This window comes from Mauremys reevesii, linkage group 1 (genome assembly GCF_016161935.1).
Source record: "Mauremys reevesii isolate NIE-2019 linkage group 1, ASM1616193v1, whole genome shotgun sequence".
Classification (NCBI taxonomy): Eukaryota; Metazoa; Chordata; order Testudines; family Geoemydidae; genus Mauremys; species Mauremys reevesii.
Genome location: NC_052623.1, coordinates 133,857,824 through 133,882,256, shown reverse-complemented (window position 1 = coordinate 133,882,256; position 24,433 = coordinate 133,857,824). Strand labels below are relative to the sequence as shown.

The window sequence follows — 24,433 nt, the reverse complement described above, 5'->3', positions numbered from 1 at the left end:
GGTGAGCCCCTTTTGCAGGAGAAGCCACAAGGCTGGAGCAGCTGCAAGCCCCTGCAGTGCTCTGTTTAGTAAAAGTCAGGGACAGGTTGCAGGCTTCTATGAATTTTTGTTTATTGCTGTGACCTGCCCCTGTTTTTTTCTAAAAATACCTGTGAAAGAAACTTAACCTTAGCCATGCACTTGAAGGCAAACATTGTAGGTGCTTCAGACACTAGTTTCTACAGCCTTGTTGGGTTTTAAATAACTATCCCCATCCTGAGGCCTAATCAGTGCTGCTGCCAGCAAAAGTGATAGAACATCCACTTGAAACCACTGTTACTGTAAGGAAGAATTGTCAGATAGGGAAGCTATTAAGAGGAGCCTCCATGAGGTGCTGGGGAGAGTGAAGCATGTTGGATTGACAGCTACTGGGCAAGGAGTTATAACGGATCTTTTTTGGTGGGTGGGGAGGAAAAGTGTATTTGATTGATATATGTGTGATGGTGGGGAACACTATGGAATTTGTGCAATAATTAATAGACAGCAGGTTTAAAACAAACAAAAGGAAGTATTTCTTCACACAACACAAGTCAATCTGTGGATCTCCTTGACACAGAATGTTGTGAAGTCCAAGACTATAACAGGGATCAATAAAGCACTAGATAAGTTCATGGAGGATAGGTCCATCAATGGCTATTAGCCAGGATGGGCAGGGATGGTGTCCCTCACCTCTGTTTGCCAGAAGCTGGGAATGGGCGACAGGGGATGGATCATTTGATGATTACCTGTTCTGTTCATTCCCTCTGAGGGACCTAGCAATGACCACTGTCGGAAAACAGGATACTGGGCTAGATGGATATTTGGTCTGACCCAGTATGGTCGTTCTTATGTTGTTATGTTCTTAGGTTTCCTAGAGCACCTGTTTTGGTGGGTAACAGTTTATAATAATCCAAAAATTTCAAAATTTGCCAAAGATTTTATATGGGTTCAAGTATACGTTTGATAAAAATATTGGATCAGTTCATATCTAAAATTTGTTTGCCCCTTCATACTCTCTTTGGGAGAATGAAAATATGACAGAGGATCAGTCTTCAAGCAGAGATTAATAATTATTGAAACATTCTGGGCCACTCATGTTGATTACCTTACTTGAGTAGAAGTCAATGAAAATATTTGTAAAGTAAAATACTACGCAGCGTGAATAAAAGTATTAGAATGTGGTTTTCTATAATATCAGAACATACATTATATTGATCACCTAAGGCTTTCTGTCATCATAGCTATTACATGTTGAAATGATATACAGCACGCAGAGTAAGCATACAAAGAAAAGTCATGGATGTTCATGCTTAAAACAAAACATCAGAAGTGATATGTCTTCCACACTCCAAGAAATACAATAAGCATAGGCCTGGCTGCTCCCAGTCTTTAGCCCACCAATAGCCTAAATCTTTCAGTGATCTGCTTGTGGAATATTTCTTAGCATAATTCAAAGGCAAAACTGCAGCAAACAAGATAAAAGACATTAGAAATATCGTACACATCAGGATTTTTATTAATCAGTATGTCAGGTATTGGGGGAGATAGGATTATAATGGTGCTTCTTCCTTGTCTCCATCCTGCCTGGGAAGGCTGTGGGCAAGATACTAGAAGTAGAACATCTACAGTAGCTATCTCTCTTTGTATCCTTGATTCATTAAAGGCATAATATTTCCTAGTGTAAAATTGCATCCACAAAAATGACCACCAGGCTTAAAATCTGGTCATTTACCTACAATTATTTTGTTATAGTATGGAATAGTTGTCTTCCTTTAAAAATAATGCTACTGTTAAGTGTTTTATTACTTTAGTGTGTGATCCTGGGAACATTTATGATGTGATTCATTTTGTCCATGTGAGTAGCTCTTGCACAGGACTTTCCCATTCATCTCATCTGACTATCAACCTTGAAACTGAATTTTAACCACTTCTACTCCAGTATGCCTAAATATTCGATCAGACAGTGTTTTGATTATTCAGATAATTCAGATGCTTGCTGTGTTGTTCTTGAAATTAAGGGGAAATGGCACCTATATTGCCGTTAGCAAAAAAGAGTTGGATTCCTGTAGTGCAGCTTGGGGGATTTTGTGGTTTTGAAATAAAAAGTTGGTCCAGCAGCAGTGAAGGTAGTTCATTTTAATAACCTAATAAATATTTCTGAATGACTCTCAGTGATAATCTACTCTTAAAATTCAAGAATAGGGCCAAGTAGAAAGTAAATTCAAAACAAACTCCCCCACAGAAATTCCACAGAAAGGCCCTTTCCTCCCCAACAATTTCTATTGTCCCTGCTCATAAATCCTTGCAAAGCCATTTATTATCCAGTTGGGGGTAATATATTATTTCTGGAGTCTTATCACATTTTTTTTTGCTTGTTAATTATTGCAATAATAATAACAACATATTAATGTATATCTTTGGAAACAATGTAGATACCACAGTGTATTCTCATAGGAATTCCAGTACAGTAATGTTTATTAAAGCATGGAAGTGGAGTATTACTGTTTTTCTTGAATGAGACTTCAGGGATGTTCTAGCAACAAGCCTCTTAAACTCATTGCAATTATTAATATATCTTAAATTAACCTTGCTCGCTGTTCTACTAAATGTGATTTGTTGTATTTGCAGAGGCAGCTTGAAAAGTTTTATTTAACATCCAGATTAGCAACCAAATTAGTTCAGCGTAATTCATTCTAAGAACATAAAAGAATTAAATATTTATCAGGCATTGGTTGAAGAAAGTCACCAAGTTTTATTTTCCCCCCACTTCCATAAAATAATCTTGACAACAGGCCCAGCTGTGCCATGCAGTTGCTCTGCTTATGGAACTTCTTTTGCCTTGAGGAGCAGGCCCACTTTGCGGGAAATTGTGGGCAGTGAGAATGGGCTAGAATTAAATTTGAATGAATGATATGTGTATTCTGCAAACTGAAGTTTCTCAGTATGAAGATCCCTGCCTGATATAAATTGCAATAGCTGCTTTGAGTTCAGTGATTTATACCATTTGAAAAGCAGGCCAAATCAGAACTCTGATCCATCCTTATTCAGCTAAGCACTTAATCACATGCTTATCTTTAAGCATGTGTTTAAGTCTCATTACTGTCAATGGGACTAGCTTGTGCTTAAGTACTTTGCTGAATAGGGAAGAATTTAAGCACATGCTTGTATTCTCTGCTGAAATGGCTCTTATGTAGAATCTTAGCCTCCCAGAAATATTCCCATTGCCATACGGTAGATAGTCTGACTGCAGTTTATATTGTAATTAACTGATATTCTATACTTATTGAAAGTCTGTATTGTACATAACCTTGTATCTATCTACAAGAACTCCAATCTGAATTGCTAGATTGTCAAATATAGCCTACTATAGCAGTAAGTACTACTACAGGAAAGGAGAAATTCTGGCTATAGATCAATAGCAATAGTGCCAATTGTTATTCACAGCACTCATGCCCCTGGGAAGCCTTGATTCTAGAAGCACTAATTTTAGGAATCATGGTACATGTAGAAATGCAGTAACATTGTCCCATACATACAATCAGTTTAGCACCCATTCGCACTGATGAAGTGTCAGTGGAATTTTTCTAGTTTTACATAAAAGTGAGATCACACTCTGGCCTACAGCTGGAAAAATGCTAAGCCTCTGAACAAGGGTCTCAAATGTGGTTGTTCCATCTCTAAACTTCCCAGTAATCTGGGAAGTTTGTAAACACTACCCCTGGGCACCTCTAAGAGGCAATAATTCCCCACTCACAAGCACTGAGTCCCTGTATTACAAAAGAAAATGTTTATTAAAAGAAGGTAACAAAGCATTAATTTGGGAAAACGCTGCAACAATGACTTGAAAGTATGCAACCAATAAGTGGAACATCCATCCCCCAGTATTATGATCAGTGTCCTTTTTCTCAGTTTCCCACCTTGTGGTGTGAAAATCCAAGGCGTAAATGTCTCTTTAACATGCCAGTCCCCTTTTCCCTCCTCTGTACCCTACTCAGAGTGTCTTGTCTGAGGTCAGCAACATCCACAGAATCCGGGTATGCACTTGGGTGGGTTCATCTCCCACCTCTGAGGGGAGATGCTGGTTGAATATTGCCTCCACCTATGCTCCTCAATATATCTGCAGTCTCTGCCACTGTTTGTCATTTCTTGTTCCTTGTCACTGCTGCTGTCATTGCCGTCTTCACTGCCATTTTACTGTGACACTGTTCTGAGGTTCCACCACTCAGCCCAGTTCTCAGTGATTTCAGCCCTTTAGTGATTTCACTGGACAGTAGGGGACCTTTCTGATACTATCTCTTGTGTGCTGTCTTTTCACTGCAACACAGTTCTACACCAGGCCTGAAGTTCAGCCCTCTTGGATCAACTTATCTATGAGTTCTTTTTTAGTGATCACTGACAAAGAACCAAGATTTTCAAATTAGTTTAATCAACACTGGAGGGAGATGGATCAAATATCTTCTAGGATCCTTTAAACATGACCACCCACACATAGGATTATCTATTCTCACCCCATCTGACTCTTACCTGGATTTGCCATCATGACACCCTGCTTAGTGAGTGAGGTTCATATTATGGGGACCCCTGAATCAGGACATGCTAAGTACAGTACTGCTGCCCTTTACTCATACAATAAGGATAACAACACCACTCCTTTCAATATTAAAATGAATTTTAGCCCCAAAGAGCCAAAACTGATCACTTTGGCAATGCAGGTCTGTCTGCTGATCCCCTAAGTGGAGTAGGTGTGTCTATGCAAATACATTCTGCTCCTGAGGTCTTTTCCCCCAGTTCATCACTAGTTCTCAGTGAGAGTTCATTCAGACCTGGCTTATAAATCCATAAATAATTACTTATACTTTTTTAGTTTTATAGGCACAAATCATGCCACTGCTATTTACAGGCACATAGGACTGAATCATATTCAAGTTCGTTAGAGCAGGATAATTTTTTTTAGACAAAGAGCTTTTTGGCCAAAAAATGCAGTTTCAGTCCAACTGAAACTATTTGCAAAGTTGACATGAATTCACAAATAGATTCCACTCAGGCGGACAAGCTGATCTTATACCTTCTACAATGCTGCCATTGGTTGGTGGGTATTTTGGGGCAGGTCTCTCTCAGTATCTCCTGCTGAAACTGTTCCACTCTGTACAAAATACACGAATAGTCATTGGGCCAGAGAGATAGAATTATTCTAACTTTGTGATTAGGGCACAAACTGGGGTGGGAGGGTGGGTGTGTCCCTACATCCATGAATACTTAATATATACACCTCCAATTTTGATGCAGGAAATCTACTATCAACCCCCAAAGTACAGCACAGTCTGGGCATTTTCAAGAACATCACCTGGCAAACAATCCCTGATATCCACTTCTGACCAAGGTAATCGCAAAACAAACTAAGAGTCATCTAACCCACTGTCAGTACACAGGGCCCCTCCCGATTGGCTTTCACACAAGTTCCCATAACAGAGACAAAATACTCACTGCTCATTGGCCCACGATGCCAGCCTCCATCACATAGCAGTTTCTTTAATTTAACATCTTCATACTTTCTCCTAAACTGCCCCCATATTTGGGAACAGCTCCCCACAATCATCAGCAAAGCTACTTCATTATCCTCCTTCAGAACCCTCATTAAAACTCTCCTTTGCCCTGATGGCAAACTTGACAATGGCTAAGCTGCTGGTGTTCAGAGATCCCTACGTATCATGCCAACCAATCTCATCTCATTATTTCCTTTTACTCCCCTATCTATCCGTATCTATCTGTTGTCTCTTGTCTTATAGTTAAATTGTGAGCTTCTTGGGGCAGGTACTGTCATTTTGTCCTGTGTTAGTATGGTGCCTTGAACAACAGGTCCACAACTAGGGCTTCCAGTGCTGCAGTAATACACATAATAATAATGATAATGGAAGACGTTGCCCCATAATAATGGAGGACTTAGCCATGGTGATCTATGCCTATGTGGCCTCCGGTTTGGACTACTGCAACTCCATATATTTAAGTATGAGCACAGTGCTTAAAAAGCTTCAAGTAGTCCAGTATCTAGTAGTCTGATGTTGCACCTTCCTGCAGTAAAAGGGGTGAATCAAGCCCACTCAAGAATTAACATGTCATAACTCCCTGTTAGATGGGTACGTACTAGTATCCTCATTTTACAGATGGGGATCCTAAATAAAAATTAAAAAATAAAATAAAACAGTGATTATCCCAAGGTTACAAAGAGAGGGAGGATCTGAACTGGGATTACAACTCGAAGTGATCTTGGCTCCAAATCCCATGTTCAGACCACTAGACCAGTATAATTGCAGGGTCTTCTATGTTATTTACAAACCAACATTATGGAGGACTGCTTATTTATTATTGAGCTACATTTACAAGTTCAACACCCTATTCCCAGCAAAGTGACATAAATCGTCAAGTCCCTGAACCATTTTAATGTGTCCTGGAAACAGGAGGCTTAGCCTTTGAAGGTGAAAATAAACTAACTGTAGACTGAGCAGCCCAAGGGATGATTTAGAGTCACAAAAAATAAACTGTGATTTAACAGCCTTGTCTGATCTTGTGTGAAAGAGCTACAGTGCTTAGATATGTCTGGGCAAGATGCCGTCTTATAATTATGCATGAGAAACCCACATATTTCCGCTTAATCCATGCAGTACTAATGCCTCCTTCAGCATGCTCCACTGTTTAAAATGTTCATTTTTGGTGATAAAGCTAATGAGTATAAATGTACTTCTAATCTAGCCAAAATGATGTTACTGGGATAGCATTATGAGCTGCGAGTCATGAAGACAGTCTGAGGCAATGAGCACTGAAGTGAGGTCCTAGAAGGTGTGATGGCTAAAAGTGTGAATAGTAAAACAAAATGCTAAAGATGTGCAGAAATATTCTGATGCTGGCAAATCTCCTCACTCATAAGAAAGGGAATACTTTGTTTTACTTCTTCTTTTAGAACTCTGAAGGATCCACACATGATATCATAAATTTCCTTGGGAAATTGAAACATAATCACATTCCATGGGTGAGATATTCTGTAACTCTGCAGGGATTTATTTTAGGTTATGGTGAATTAAAGTGTTTAAGATCATTAGTATTTTCTGTTAAAATATGAGAAGGATCTATATTAACCAGGGCTTCAAAGCTATTTGAAAGTTAAGGGTAAAAAAATCACTCAACTTGCTAGAAATTTGACTCATTAAAATTTGCAAAAGTTTCAGAATGGAATTCCATGCTTGACTCATTGGCACAGGTGGACCAGACATGAGAAAGAGTATATATCGTGTCTGTATCTATGACGATAGATAGATAGTACATCTTAAATAAGAAATAATATACACACATGTATATAGAGTTAAGGAAGTAGGTTGTACTGAGAAGTAAAACATCCCATAAACTGAAAAAATCAACAGTGTCACTGTCGTGCACCGGAGGGCCATTTTTCACTATAAACTAGAATTTTGAATCCATATACTGCCTACTTTATTACAACCTTAAAAATACAGAAGAGGGAACATGCTAGTTGTACACCCCAGTGAGATGATGTATGTTGGCAGAGCTGAATGATTATAAAATCTATCAGCCTATATAGCATTATGCACTTATGCTATGTTAAATGAGGGGTTAGAATTATTGTCATGGTTCTGGGTAGTAAAACAAATTGATTAGCGTGACCAAATCCAAGAAAAACCCTTCTTGTGTTCTACACTGGCAGATGAAGGGTATGCACACAAACCATCTATCACACCCATTTTCATTCTTTGGTTAATATGAGAAGTCAGTGAACCACTTGGCTTGGCACGGCATAACATTTCCAGTGAATATATTTGAAAGGCTGCAGCTTTCTAAAATCTATCACAGGAAAGCTAGTTATCTACAAACTTTTCTTTGAAAACAGTTTGTGTTTTAGCCAGGGAGATGGTACTTATTTCCTGGTATCTGCCTTGGCTGTTAGGCTAGTGACACTTCCCCTGTTGCAAAAAAAGCAAACATAATTCTGGGACGTATTAGCACGAGTATTGTAAGCAAGACACGAGAAGTAATTCTTCCATGCTACTCTGCACTGATATGGCTTCAACTGGAGCATTGTGTCCAGTTCTGGGCACCACATTTGAGGAAAGATGTGGACAAATTGGAGAAAGTCCAGAGGAGAGCAACAAAAATGATTAAAAGGCTAGAAAACATGACCCACGAGGGGTGATTGAAAAAAAACGGGTTTGTTTAGTCTGGAGAAGAGGAGGCTGAGAGGGGACATGATAAGTTTTCAAGTATATAAAAGGTTGTTACAAGGAGGATGGAGAAGAAATGTTCTCTTTAACCTCTGAGGATAGGACAAGTAATGGGTTTAAATTGCAGCAAAGGTTGGACATTAGGAAAAACTTCCTAACTGTCAGGGTGGTTAAGAACTGGAAAAAATTGCTTAGGGAGGTTGTGGAATCTCCATCATTGGAGATTTTAAGAGCAGTTTAGACAAACATCTGTCAGGGATGGTCTAGATAATACTTAGTTCTGTCATGAGTGCACGGGACTGAACTTGATGACTTCTTGAAGTCCCTTTCAGTTCTGTGATTATGGTCAGTGGGCTGGCTTATGCATTTAAGACTATTGTTGATCAATAGCTGCATCCCCACTAATGCTAATGAGAAGTTTGTGTAAAGAGCAAGGGTAGAACCTAGCCTGTATGTGTAACTAAAAAGTTCAGTTGTCATTATTTATTTAGCACCTTATTATCACTGAATGATACCAAATGTGACAAAATATGCTTACCTTTAGACCACTATTTGATGCCACTTGATTCTCTTCCTTCTCCATCCTGCTGTAGGCCTGACTTCACATGAGTAATTGGACATGGGTGATGCCTTATTTTCTGGGAGAAAGGATTTGGGAGGCAAATAGATCAGCAGGCGGGAAACAAAATGACTCTTCCTAGCTAAGAAAAAGGGAAACACCCAGGGAACCATTTATAATAGACAAGATAACAATGGATAAGATAAGTCAGGAATGGACAGTGAGTGGACAGAGCATGCTGCACAGGAATTGTTTTCTACAAAGTGTCTAAGCCAATACCAAAATGTCTAATGCAATGTAAAGTAAATTCAATGAGATATGTAAACGTATATAAAGGAAAAGGTTTGCTGTGTAATTTTGGATGTGTGATACACCCTATAGCCACCCTTTACACTTGAGTCTGATCAACTCAGCTTTGTTGTATGCCAAATAAAGGAACCTGAATGATGAGTTAAACTTGGGGAACAGAATGGAAGAGGTCTTGGGTGAACCTCAACATAGCGGTGCTGTGATTTGGATCTGCTTGGCTGAAGCAGATGGTTGTATGCTTTAAAAGTGCAAACCAACCCAGCACGATGAAAAATCAGCAAATTAAAAGTAAAGCCCAACCACCAAATCCTATTTGAAAGTGTCATCCAAATTTTGTTTTAATGGGTTATTAATTATAAATAATAAAGCTACTTTGAATGGTGTAGTGGCCATTCAAAAAACTTCAAAACCTCCAACCATTAAAATCCTATCCAAAAGGTCTGTTTACCTGTGGTGTAAATAAATGTTACTAAGGCCATAAAAACAAAAACTTTATGGTGGAGTTCTGTAAATAAAAAAAAGAGAGAGATTTAAATGTCCTACACTGAAAACAGGTCCAAATTGTTTAGCATTATAACCTATTAAAATATTGTACAAAAATGTTCAGTTTATTTATTTCAGTATAACTGAATTTTACCAATCTGCAGTTACCTAAATAATTGTGTCCGTTAAAAATTAGTCAGATATAATTAAAAAATGTTTAAAAACTTTCTAAATAAAAAATTTATACTTTAGAACGCATAAGCCTGCCAAGGTGGGAAACAACTACACCAGAAAAAAATTAATAAGATTGGCACAAAAGCTAAATTATTTTAAACTGATATGTTACTTTAAAACCAACCTAACATAAAAATGCTATAAAAACATAACAAAGTAATTCAACAGAAAGTAGCAGCAAAAATACTGCATCCATTGAATAAAAAAGTCAAAGCCTCATTAATAAAGTTATGTTAATTAAATATAATATAATGTTATAATTGTTTTTTTAAGTATACAATTATGTCATTGTGTTCTAATAATAACAACATTTGTAGTATGTCAGGAATACATGCTATGCAAAGTAAAAGAAAACTTGCCCTCTTCTATCATCACAGTTAAGTTAAAAAAAATGTTACAAGAGAGGTGACAGCAGTTGCCTCAAGGAAAGAAAATTAGCAAGGGTCCACTTCAATACCATGAAGTTAAATGTGAAACCTCTATAACCCATACAGTGTGAAATAAGTTTGCTTTCCCTCCTCAAATATTGTTGTGAGACAATGAAAGGTCTGGAAAGCCCTGAGACTTGTTCTGCTGTTTACACCTGGGGGACACTTGCACACAGAATTGCCAGCATGTGGGTTCACTCTGGGGGAAAAGTCTCCAAATTGCACAGTATGGCTGAGATGCTTGGACACAGATAAAGTAAAAACTGTCCATGCGGGTAATAACTAGTATTGTGTGGTGGCTGAAAAGGACCACTTCTATCATGTACCCAAGAAATAATATTTTAATTGGCTTATCTTCTGTTTCACACCTAGGTTTCCTGTGGTAATATATATAAAAAAAGATTTTTGTACCATTTTTATACTGTAATTAAAATAAAATAAAAGTAAAAATTACAGAAATTGCTTCTGTGAATGCTAATATAAAAAGGAAAACAAAACTGGTGGAATGTAGTCCTGGCTTGACATGGGTGAGATCTCACTTCTTGGGAGACAGGATTAGGTTCAGTAGGTTTAAAATAAAATGTCTGTGCTAGCTAAGAGAAGAGAAAACACAAGGAACCATGTACAATGGCCAAGATAACAATGGAAGACAAGTTGGGTGAGGTAATATCTTATTGGACCAACTTTGTTGGTAAAAGAGACAAGTTTTCGAGCTTATACAGAGCTGAGGTTAAGAGTAAATTATACATGGACAGTGCATGTACAGAGTATGCTGTACAGGGATTGGTTCCTACAAAGTGACCAACCAAATCCCAGAACATGTGTTGAAACGTATAGTAAATGCAATGTGATATGTATTTAAAGAAGAAATTTGCTGTGTAACTTTGGATGTGTGGTATGCCCTATACCCACCCCATTATTCTTGAGTCTGATCAACTCAGCATAGCTTTGGAACCTGAGTGATGAGACTGGAGTCAATCTGAGTTCTTGGGGAATTGAGTGGAAGAGGTCCCAAGGGAAACCCAACACCTCCTATCTATGTTTCTGTCTGTACTCCATGTTTTTCTGCATTTTCTCAGCTCTTCTTTATGCATTTCCTTCTATGAAGCAACTCCCAATGCCTACCTCTCCATTTATATAAATGTACTTATACAGTGGAGCAGACAGTTAGTTTGTACAACCTTGCTGGATTCAAATAATATCTGAAGTAGTTATACCCTGCCTTAATAAAATCATTCTGTGATTATAAGAATGATTAGTGGTAAATTAAGTTTCTTTATGAATAAAGTGATACAATGGAATATGAATAAAACTAAAACTTGTCATTAAGGCTGTCAAGCGATTAAAAAATTAATCGCATGATTAATTGTGCTATTAAGCAATAATGGAATACCATTTATTTAAATAGTATTTACATTGAAAAAAAACAAAACAAATAGCTTTTTCAATTCACCTAATACAAGTACTATAATACAATCTCTTTATCACAAAAGTTAAACTTACAAATGCCTGTTCTCAATTTCAGGTGACAACATTGTAAACAAGAAATAGGCAGCTTTATCTCCTGTAAACATAAACAAACTCGTTTGTCTGAGCGATTGCCTGAACAAGAAGTAGGACTGAGTGGATTTGTAGGCTCTAAAGTTTTACATTGTTTTGTTTTTGAGCGCAGTTATGTACAAAAAAAATCTGCATTTGTAAATTGCACTTTCACAATAAAGAGATTGTACTTGTATGAGGTGTATTGAAAAATACTATTTTGTTTATAATTTTTACAGTGCAAATATCTGTAATCAAAAATACATATTAAGTGAGCACTGTATGCTTTGTATTCTGTGTTGTAATTGAAATAAATGTATTTTAAAATGTAGAAAATCATCCGAAATATTTATTAAATATCAAGTGGTATTCTATTGTTTAACAGTGTAATTAAAACTGCAATTAATCATGATTAATTTTTTTGCGTTAATTGCGTGTTGTGATTAATCGACAGCCCTACTTATCATACATTCCAATAATTACTTAAAGAAATACAAATATACTGTCCCAAATATCCCAAGTGGTCTCCAGTCTTTGGCCGTGGTTCACTGCTCCAGGTCAATGGGAGCTGCTGGAAGCAGCGGCCAGTACGTCCCTCGGCCCGTGCCACTTCCAGCAGCTCCCATTGGCCTGGAGTGGAGAACCACGGCCAGTGGGAGCCGTGATCAGCCAGACCTGCAGACATGGAAGGTAAACAAACTGGCCCAGCCCGCCAGAGGCTTTCCCTACGCAAGCAGCATCCCAAGTTTGGAAAATACTGCCCTAGACTCATGACCCTCCAGAACGGAACATGACTATAAGCTGTAAGGGGTGTGACTAGGTGCGTGCACTGGAGGTATTTTTAGGCCTGCTAAGGAGGAGGAGGTGGGAATTGAGAATATGGAATAGGGAATGGGGAGGTGGGAATGGGGAATGGGGACACAGGCAAGGTTATGCGGCGTCAGAGCTGGGAATGGCACATTGGGAAACAGACTCTGCCGGCGTGTAGAGCTATGGATATGCTTGTTTGGAACTAACCCCAACAGACATCAAATTTCTTGCACTTCGGACTTCGGGGAGAGGGTGAAGGGAAAGCCCTCTAACAGTCACACCAATTTTAATAGCAGCAAAGAGTCCTGTGGCACCTTATAGACCAGGGGTCGGCAACCGGTGGCTCGCGGCTCTCCAGGGTAAGCACCCTGGCGGGCCGGCCCGGTTTGTTTATCTGCCGCGTCGGCAAGTTCGGCCGATCGCGGCTCCCACTGGCCGTGGTTTGCGGTCCCAGGCCAATGCGGGAGGCAGGAAGCCGTGGCCAGAACATCCCTCAGCTTGCGCCGCTTCCTGCCTCCCGCATTGGCCTGGGACCACGAACCGCGGCCAGTGGGAGCCGCGATCGGCCGAACTTGCCGACGCGGCAGATAAACAAACCGGGCCGGCCCGCCAGGGTGCTTACCCTGGCGAGCCGCGAGCCACCGGTTGCTGACCCCTGTTATAGACTAACAGACGTATTGGAGCATGAGCTTTCGTGGGTGAATACCCACTTCGTCGGATGCATTCGGCGGTATTCACCCACGAAAGCTCATGCTCCAATACGTCTGTTAGTCTATAAGGTGCCACAGGACTCTTTGCTGCTTTTACAGATCCAGACTAACACAGCTACCCCTCTGATACTTGACACCAATGTTAATGGATTTGGATCAGGCCCTATATGACTGTAAGTAAGAAACTGGAAGTTAAACACAATGAGCAATCTGGAACTGAAACCATGCATATGCCAGTACATCTATCTCTTATTTTAAACATACATTTAAAGGAAAAACCCAACAACCCACCACATTTTAACTAAATCCAGGGAACATCAAAATTGTTTCTTGAAAAGAAAAAGTAGTGTTCAGAAAATCTTACTTTAGCAGTACATTTTTATATAAAACATATACTAGAAGCTTAATTCTGGATGTTAAATATCTATTCTGAAATTGAAATATTTATCAGATTAGCTGTCACTTATAATCCTTTTGTGCTTTTATCTCCCAAATCAGATATTTTATTAAAAACCCAAGTACACTGAAGATTTAAAACTGGACACTTGGGACAACCTGCAGCTTGGCTCTAAGAAGCGTTCATTGTACTTGGATATATTGGTTAATGGGGCAAAGTTAGCTATCCAGTGTGACAACCAGTGACTGATGGTCAGCCAAAAAATCTTTGTATATTTATTGGATCAGTTAAGACATTGCAAAATACTGAAAAACTATCCGCAGACACTGTTTTCATAAGATTTCTACCCCATATGCATCCGACGAAGTGGGTATTCACCCATGAAAGCTCATGCTCCAGTACGTCTGTTAGTCTATAAGGTGCCACAGAACTCTTTGCTGTTTTTACAGATCCAGACTAACACGGCTACCCCTCTGATACCCTACCCCTAATGTTTGTTCAGGATAAGTTTGGGTAAAAAAATGTTTGAATGTTTAGTTGTTTGTCCACACCAAATCTCCTTGTCCTTTTGAAGTTCGTTCAACTGAAATGGCAGCTATTTCCCTTTTCTAATATAGTCTAATGTACTCAGAACAATAATAGAATTTTTTGAGGTCCAGCCATTCCATCTGGTTACTCCTAGGTCTACAAGTAAAAGTTCTAATATAGACTCCTCCATAACTTGGAGATTATATAAATATTTTTTTAAAAAATCCTGTGGTGGGGAAAAGCTCTAGAAACTTCTTGCATCTGTCAGTGCGGGAGCTGCTGGAGCCTTTCCCCACTGCCAGAGCCTTTTCCCACTGCTGGAGCCTTTCTGAATGGCAGGAAAAGGCTTTTGCAGCACAGAGGAAGCAGGATACTACACTGCTAAATATAGCAATGTGTATGGGGAATGTTCTACTTGGGTTCATAGACAGCTAGGTAGGGTACATACCCTAAGGGTTAAGGCATGTCTTTACTTGTGTAAGCCATGCCTCACCATCTACACTGCTATTTATACCCATGCTGAGAGTGGAGGTATGCAGTGAATGTACTGTACTCACATGCCATAAAAAGTGTTGAGTGTGGACATACCGTATATAGAACTGATTAAACTATTCTTTGCAAATAATTTATTCACTGTATTCTATATGCTCTTTTCTGTTTGCAAATGGTCTGTGAATTGATCCTGGGTTTTTTTACAAATGTTTATTCAATAAATAATTTTATGAGCATATTTAGCCTATTGATTTTGTGAGCTGTTTGCAGTGAATGCTCACTTGTATATTCAATATTAAGAATTTGATTTGCAATCTGTATGACTGGTCACCCATGCCAGATCATATGGTTTCTCTTGTCTCTGATTTGACACTTATAAACAGCGGAAGTGTCTCACAAAATAATTGTGGTAGTGAACCTTTTTCAGGGAGAAGCAAGGAGCACTGGAGAGGAGGGCTTTTTTAAACTCTATCATTCTCAACTTGCTTTTCATAGCTTGCTGGTGAGTGCAATTCAGATAAAGCATAGATCTCCATGTTCAGGCGTTTCAACTACTTGATGAGAAGGATGGCTTTAGTTGTTCCAGACTATGTTCAGACATCCCAGGCACCAATTTTACAGTTGCAACAAACACACAATACACTGGAATGGCCCTTTTGCAAGGTTTCAATGGTCATTTTTGCCTCAGTGACAGAGATACCCTTGGACATTTCAGCTACAAGGACAATTGACCAGATTGTCACAAGTGGTCAACTTCAGTATAAACACCCTCAGAGAGTGAATGTATACACCCCCAACATGGGTGCACCATCATAGACAGTGCTGGAAGATGCTCGAAAGATGTGATCTCTCATATAGCAGTAGCTGCTGCCATAGGCACCGACTCCGTGGGTGCTCCTGGGCTGGAGCACCCACGGGGAAAAAATAGTCGGTGCTCTGCACCCACAGGCAGCCAAGCTCCCCTCACGTGCCTCCTTCCCCCACCCCGAGCATGCTGTGTCCCCACTCCTCTCCTCCCTCCCAGTGCTTCCCGCTGCCCCGCTGCCTAACAGCTGTTTAGCAGTGCTTATGACATTCTGGGAGGGAGAGGGAGGAGAGGGGACATGGCACACTCAGGGGATGAGGTGGAGAAGAAGCAGACCAGGAGCGAGGACTTGAGGGAAGGGGGTGGAATGGGGGCGGGGACTTTGGGGAAAGGTGGGAATGGGACTGGGGTGAGGGCGGTGCATGGGTGGAGCCAGGGGCGGGGAGGGGGGAGGTGGGGTCGAGCAGCCACCAGGAAGAGGGGAAGTCAGCATCTATGGCTGCTGCCATGTTTTGGGCTTTTCATCAGCTTCTGTGGGGAAGTCATGACATCAAGCTTGCTACAAAGTTTTGTCTTTTTAGAACCTCTGTTATACAAACTCTGGTGTATGGAAGAGAAAGGCTGAAGAACATCACTTTCTCAATGTCTTCATCAGGTTCTCCATATCTAATGGCAATACAAGATCAGAAATGAGGATATTTGAAACCAAACCAAGCAACTGCCTCCATCAGCCCTCGTACAATATCAGAAGCGTTCTTGGTTTGGAGTATTGGTTTGGTATTTTAAGAATGGAAGACCAACAAATTCCAAAGCTTGTGTACCAAGGAATGTTCCTGTACGGTCAGAGATCACATGGGCACTAAAAGCTTCAGTGTTGTGACAAGATTATCAATGATGGACATAAACTGAATATGCAAACAGCATCTTGTCAGAGATTGATCCGGGGGTATTTGATTTGCCATCAGTCTACACATGCAAAACCTACTAAAGCCACATTTTATATCTAAATATTTCCTCATGGTAACAAACCCTGATCACCATAACATATTGATTTTGCATTCAGATTGTTTCACCAAGATATGAAATCTTTGTTCAATGTTATTATTTGCATTGTCTGTGAAATTCCAAAGCATATTAGCTTAGCGCAGTTTTAATTTTAGCTTGTGTACTTTGTGTTCATGTACATTTTAGTAGCAATTAATTACTGACACCATTTTACATGCATTTGCATTAGTACTTTTCATTCCTTAAGGTTTTGCTTGTCATAATGAACTATAACAGCACTGTTTTTCCAAAGTGATCTCAAATCTGCACCATGTACTCTCTGTCAGTAAATATTTAGAAAGAGGAATGGAAAGTTCGTAATTATCTTTTCTCCTGTTTTTGTCTTCCTTGTAAATCTTTGAATTTCTAAGTCCTGTTATGCTATTGGGGAATTGAAGTTGTTCTGGTGGCCCTCCAGCTATCAAGAGACTAAGAAAGGGAATGCTGCAGAATACTTTTGTTGCTTTTTAGAGCATTGGTCAATCCTCTATTTGGAAAGTATACTCTTTTGTATTTTTTCAGTTGTTTATTGCAAGAGATTGTAAAATCAAATGTTCCTATTATATTAATAAAAAAAACCTTTGTTGTCAAGCAGTTCGGATTGCTATATCCACAAAATAACTGGCACACACCACAAAAGCCAGGAAATGAAGACATAGGTGACCCAACCGTATATAGCCCCTTCTCCTCCATCCACAGGCAAACACCACGGCTACTATCCATCACAGACCATTTACTGTAACCCTAACTCTGACTACTTTTTGCCCTTTTACACACACTCCTTTAATAGATTTCTCTTGCCCAGCACTAGTAGTTGTGGATGTTAGGGGTTGTAGATGATGTGTTGTGAGGGAATAGCTTGGTAAAGGTTTGTGCTTAGAAGACCTGTTAAAAAGATAACAATCAATCCTTAGTTAGGATTGTGGTTCCTGTTATATTGTGTATGGTAGTTTTAGCCATGGTTAAATGTGTCTCTGGGTGAAGGAGAAGATGGTATATACTATTAGGTGGCTTAACTTTTGATTTTTTTGCATGTATGGGTGTATGTTGTGTGTTGTGCAACCCTAACTGCTTCATAATAAATATTTGTATATTAGCTTTCTTTGTTTTGTTTTTTTAGTGTTTAATCAGGAGTGGACGTGATGAGGTGGGAAGGTGCAGACCTGCTGGAGGTAGAAGCACAACAGCGAATAGAGACTATTTTGTCAGCCACTGTTCAGAACACCTTTGCTGTAGTAGGATAAAATCTGACAGAAAAATTTAGTTCCTGAGAAAGAAGGATTTTTCTCTTCTCATCCCTAGTCAACCAATCAGGCTTTTGTGTTCCCAGCCCCAACAACCCAGTTCACATGTGCCTGTCCCCAGTCAATCAGGATTATATGCATCTGACCCTATCAATCAAATTTAGACACAGAGTGCATAATGTGAAAAATGGCTAAAAATGACCCTAAATCTGACATAAAGAAACAAACAAGCTCCCTCTTTTACCAGTTCTCAGGTTTCACCCCAGTACTGAGTTTTGTATAGATAGATACGGTTTTAAGGGATATAAGTCAGCAATGTAAAGTAGGACTGCCATTGACAAATTTCAGTCAAATTTTCAAAGTCTTCTAATTAAAAATGTGTGAGAGGAAATGACACCAAAACTAAACAGAAAATTCAAAGGGAACCAAAACAAACCCTATATAAAATTTCACATCAGTTGGCCATCAACCCTTGGACACAAATTCATGAACCATTTTAAGCCCATTTTGCATTATAGCTAGAGTTATTGGTAGCGTTAGCAGAATTTAATTTGTATATTTGATAGATAACATCAATGTGTATTTTTGAGTATTTTATTTAGGTTTTGATCTATTTAAATTTTCACAATTGCAGGAGTTTATGGGCATATCAGACAGTATTATTACTATTTAATGGCAGTAGACACTGAAATTCACAACATTGAAGCTTAGAAATCATTAAAACACAAATGGTCTATATCATATTAAAAATAGAATGTAAATATCCTCAAAGAAACAAATCAGACTTGTTTTTACTATTCATTCACTAGTCAATTTGTTAGAAGGCTAATTCCTAAGTCCAAATCACTGGATTTTGACGCTAATAAATTTTCAAGCAGCATTTTTCTTACTTTACCTTTCTGTAAATTTAGATTATTATCAATGGAAATATTTTTCATCAGTCTGTATGTGTATGATGAAATTGAGGTTTACTAACATTTGCTGATAAATATTTAATCTTTCCATGCCTAGCTACAGAGATGATAACAGATGTCCCCATAATTATAAAAAAATCTTAAAACACAGCAAATATCATTGCATGGCTGTATTTTAATATCTCAATTCTGAATTTTCTCATGATTTCTGGTGCTTTTAATATAGCTGAACAATCTCATTAGAGTACTTCAAATAAATTAAGACATTAGAGGAGATCTGCTACATTAAACCAACCATTCAACTAAAATGTGAAAATTAATGCTTAAAAAGCATTTATAAAACATATTTAGTGATATAATTGAATAATGCTTAGGCTATTAACTATTATAAAACTTGAAGTAATTACAGACCATTACATTTTGCTATTAGTGACTTTTTTTAAAAAAGTGAAATTAAACTTTCACTAATTATTGTGCTCCACTAAAAAATTAATAACAATGTTGAAGTTCAAAAGAGTTAGGTTTTGTGTATGTAACTTTTTGTATCCACTGTTCCTTGTCTTGAGTTTCCCATACCTAATAAAGCCCCGGGAATTGTTTTAGCTATTTCATTATTGTCTGCTCTGACTGACACTCCAGATTGTGTGTTAAATATTTTCCCAAAGGAAAGGACGGTCTGTGTTCTCTGCACTAGAAGGGGTTTCCTTGGGTTGAGACACCAGGCACCCTTATAGGGGAATCCATAACCCTGAGGAGAAGAGAGAGAAAGCTACAGCCTTGCCTCAGGGGTATAAAGATGTCACTTCTTGTCATTCTTGTGCAAACCAAAAAGGTTCTGTTTTACTTTTCAGGTCTATTTCATGGGCATGATGGTAGACATGATGGCCAAATACTTTTGGAAAATACCTGGATTTCAATTCACAGCAACACACACATTAGATTGCAATATGATATTGATGTGGTGTCAAGGTTTTATCTGCGTGAATTTGGGATGGTTGGATTAGTTTCAAGATGTAAAATAAAAATAAATAAATGATGTAATACATCCCAAACAATTGCCAATAAAATGTCTATGCCACATGACACCATGAGGTATTCTGTATACCACATTTTACATAGAAACCATTTTAAAATGTTTTTGAGTTTTAAATATTTTTATTTGTATTGTTTTTGTACCCTCCTGTCTGTAAACCCAGGCACCTTTATTTTATCAGACCAAATGTTCAGGACAGGAGAGAGAAGAAAAAAATTATTGATGTTTTATAAACCAGTAAAATATTTTTCCATATGTACCTTAGAGGTGGGTGGAAAATACATTTTCCACCCCCATGTGGAAAGTTTTGACTTTGATAAAATATTTTGGCTGAATGTCAAAAATTTCAAATCAAAGTGCTAGCATAGTGTCTCATGGGAGTTGTAGTTCAAATACCTCATTCCCTGATTCTCCTCTAAGGAACATACTTCCTGGACAAACTACATTTCACATGATACATCACCCCTCCCCCTTTTGCTGAGGCACTGTGGTACATCATAGGATTCCCTGCCTGGGAAATGTAGTTGGCCTGGGGAACAATTCAGCCCATAGAAGAGAATGAGGCACTTAATCTATGACTTTCCTGCAGTGACATTTCTGAATCAAAATTTCATTGTTTGTGTGTTTGGCTTTTCAATGAGTTGAAATTTTCCATGGAATGCAGACATGAAACGTTGTTTAGCTGAAAACCTAATTTTTCTTTAAAAAAAAAAGGAATTTTGAAGGAATACTTTTAAGCAGCCCTAATAATAATGATGTTTAGTATGTGCTCTCACAATTTTAAAAGGGCCACACACAAAAAATATTTATTCCCTGATCTCATTTTGTGAAAAAGTCTTTTTTTCTAGTTGAAGTAGGGTTAAAGTCAAAAGCCCATTTCTTCCTTTCTAATGAGATGATGCTTCTATTTCTAGCACAGATATGTCATAGGATACCAAACTTTATAAGACTCACTTGTTCAGGACTCAATATTGCTTTTCCTGAACCTCAGATTGTTGTTATTTTGTGAGGAAATTTCAGAGTTTGGAGCAGGAGGAGAGTTAAAAAGTGTCTAGCTGAGGTGTTTTTTTATTATTTGTTTTCAAATGGCAGCTCTTTAAAGGTGCTCACAGACTTGAAATATTAGAAGTAATCTCAGGAGGAGAAGGATTAGTGGACAAGATGCAGGTGAAGCAATCAAAGATAGTTAATACCAATAAATCAATCAATTTAATACATTGTTCTGCAGTTCCTCCTCGGGAGATACCTACTACATGGAATTACAAAAATGTAGCTATGGAAGAGATCTTGAGAAATCATCTCATCCATTCCCCTGCACTGAGGCAGGATTTTTAGTTGTTCTCCTCTGGGCTCTCCAATTTGATCACATCTTTCTTAAAGTCTGGTGTGCAAAACTGGACACAGTACTCCAGCTGAGACCTCATCAGTGCCAGACAGAGCAGGACAATTAACATTAATTGTGTTAAGCAAGTGGTCATAATGACCCTTTTTAATGAAGACTGAAGCAAAATAGGCATTATACACCTCAGCCATTTTGCTAGCCCTCTCCTTCCCTGCTAAGTAATTGACCTACACTTTCCTTTGTCCTTTGCTTGTTCAATGCATGAATAGAAGCTCTTATTGCTTTTGTCATTTGCTAATTGTAACTCATTTTGCTCTTTAGACTTTCTGATTTTGTCCCTACATGATTGAGCTATTCTTTTATACTCATATTTTGCAATTTGTCCATGTTTCTACTTTTTATAGGATTCCTTTTTGATTTTTAGGTCATTAAAGAGCTCCTGATGCAGCCATATTGAGCTCTTCCCTCCCTACCTATCTTTCTTTCTTAAAGATTAATTTGTCAATGTGCCTTTAATATTGTCTCTTTGAGAAACTGCCAGCTCTCCTGAACTCCCATATACCTTAGATTTTCTTCCCATGGGACCTTATGTACTTCCTCTCTTCTTCTTCAATGCTTAGCCAGACAGTCCGCTGTAGGGACCATTCATCATTTGGTCCATTCTTAATGGCCCGAGAGTCCAAAATCAGAACAGACTTGATGACCCCATGTAATAGGTGGTCGGCCTCTGGGCCGCCTCCATCTTTTGGTTGGTGGAACCTTATCTACCATCTTTCTGAAATTGTTAAAGTCTATTTGATTGGAAGTCCACTTTCAACCATCTCTGTTTATGGTGCAAAAATTCCTAAATATTCAAGAATCAAGACATCAAAGTGACCCTAACAGTCTTGTTTGGCAAGGGCAACACAAGTTGTTGCCACTGCCCTTTTCTCTCTCTGGGACACTGATGGATCAGTGTCCAGCTCTATCATGGCCTAACATTCAAATCTATTGCAAACTGCTCTGATAACTTTATATGAGTCATTGTAGTTCTGTGGACATTTGGAGACTCACGTCAGAAGGTTCAGGTGACAGCAATCATTGGATAAAACAATATTGGACAAAACAATATTGGATACTTGGGAGATAAAGGTAATTACATTGGACCCCTATGTCTAGATTGTGTCTTTAGGGAATGGCCCTGTGTTGAGAGTGGCGTGGAACTACATCAACTAGGGGAGGAGATATTCCTCAAGGAGGAATCATCATCATCATTCTTTAGCTCCTTGGTGGGTACAGAAAGCAGTGCTATCCCTTAGGTCATGACCTTGCCTCTTCCATCGTGCCTTTTTTGGATACTATGTGACACCAGTAAACATTCCTGTGCTTGTCAGAACACAGCGACAGCAGCTATCATGGTTCTTCATATAGGCCACATAATTGGCAGCTCCCAACCCTTTTCCCCTTGTGCATTCAGCTGGGACACAGACACCCTGAACCACTGTGACATTCCCCAGGGTGAAATCTGTACTGTTGAACAGATCTGTCCCCCTCAATTCTCCAACCTGGATGCCTTTTACACTGCTTTCCAGTAAGAGCCTCTACTCCTGGTCCTGCTCACACACAGCCTCCAGCATGCAAAATCACTCCCAGCGGAATTATAGAAATGTTTCTAGCAAGCCATTTCTGAATTACACTGCAGAACAATATCAACCAACTCTCAGACCAGATTTGTCTCCAGAAATGTGTGTCTTGTACTGACCAGCACCCTCCTGGACAGTACAAGCTCATAGAAAGTTTGTCACTTCACCAAAGAAAAATTATATGCCCAGGCCCTGTTATCTCAAATGAAGATTCCCAACACTTCAGTACAGACACCCACTGGTTTAGATAAAACAATAAAACAATTTTTTTAACTACAGAAATATAGATTTTAAGTGATTACAAGAAATGAGGCATACAAGTCAAAATTGGTTACAAAGAAAATAAAAAGATAAACCACAATCTAGTGCATAACTTAATAAGCTAAGTGAATTTAAAAGCAAAAAGGTTTCTTTCACAATAAGTTTACAGCAGTCTGGCTAGATTGCTTCAGCCAGGACCTCCCCTTCCCAGTTCAATGATACTACTTCTGTCTTTCAAGTATTGTTGATGTCATGAATAGCAATGAGGGGAGAGATGTGGTGTGTCTTGTGTGTGTTCTCTATTCGTATATCATTTTCCCTTCTTTGAGGATTATCTCCAGCTTTTTTAATTGCCAATATGTAAAGCTTTCTCTCATACCCTCCTTCTGCCAAGAAAAGTTGCTTATCTAAGTGATAGCCCACTTGATATTGTTGACACCTGGCTGGGAATTCAGTTGTGTCTTTTGTCTCTGGTTTGGGTCTGCCTTTTTAACTTGAAGCATGTTACAGAAATGTTATACAGCAGACTCTTATAATTTTATATACAATTTTGCCACACGTATTTTACCAGTACAATAATGCAGGTTATGAGTTTTCAAATGATATTTCACAAGGCATACTCTGTACAAAATTTATCATAGTCTGGTAAAAATGGTAAACATAATGGTATAGACCAGGGATCAGCAACCTTTGGCACACGGCATGCTAGGGTAAGCCCCCTGGCAGGCTGGGCTGGTTTATTTAACTGCTGTGTCCGCAGGTTTTGCCGATCACGGATCTCACTGGCCGTGGTTCACCATCCCAGGCCAATGGGGGCGGCGGGAAGCAGCGTGGGATGAGGGCTGTACTGGCCGCTGCTTCCCATCACCCCCATAGGCCTGGAGTGGTGAACCATGGCCAGTAGGAGCCACGATCGGATGAATCTGTGGACGCGGCAAGTAAACAAACTGGCCTGGCCTGCCAGCGTGCTTATCCTGGTGGGCCGCGTGCCAAAGGTTGCCAATCCCTGGTATAAACTCTCACAACTACAGAATTTACTCAGGCTTAAATTTCTCAGCCAGCCTCCTATTTATCAATTTTTACGTTAAGGACACAATTCCAGAAAGTGCTGGAGCTGAAGAAGCAGTGGGCCTCTTCAGATTAGGCCCCATAAAGTCTACAACACCTTTTTCTTCATGCTTATAAATACCTACCCCCACTCTATCCATGCTACCAGCCAGGCATAATTCAACAAAAGTAGAATTGGCAGAGTATGGAAGACCAAAGAGGATAATATTAGCCTTCTAAAACTGTGGTAGTAACAAAATTCCTCCAAAACCACACTTACGAATGTTCTATGAAAATCGTATGTTGCTAACAAATCTGCCATTTTGTTGGCAGCAGATCTTTGGTTTTATTGTGCTGACGTTAATAAGTGAACCCATATATTATGT

General features: G+C 39.0%; 1 long non-coding RNA gene across 2 annotated transcripts in view; it reads right to left on the bottom strand.

Annotated features, from left to right (window-relative positions):
• Positions 1–24,433, bottom strand: part of LOC120392294 — a 38,925-nt gene that overhangs the window by 11,969 nt on the left and 2,523 nt on the right. For both annotated transcript variants that reach the window (XR_005591658.1, XR_005591657.1), the window contains exon 3: positions 8,785–8,884. This is a non-coding gene — a long non-coding RNA (uncharacterized LOC120392294). The remainder of the gene's footprint in view (positions 1–8,784; positions 8,885–24,433) is intronic.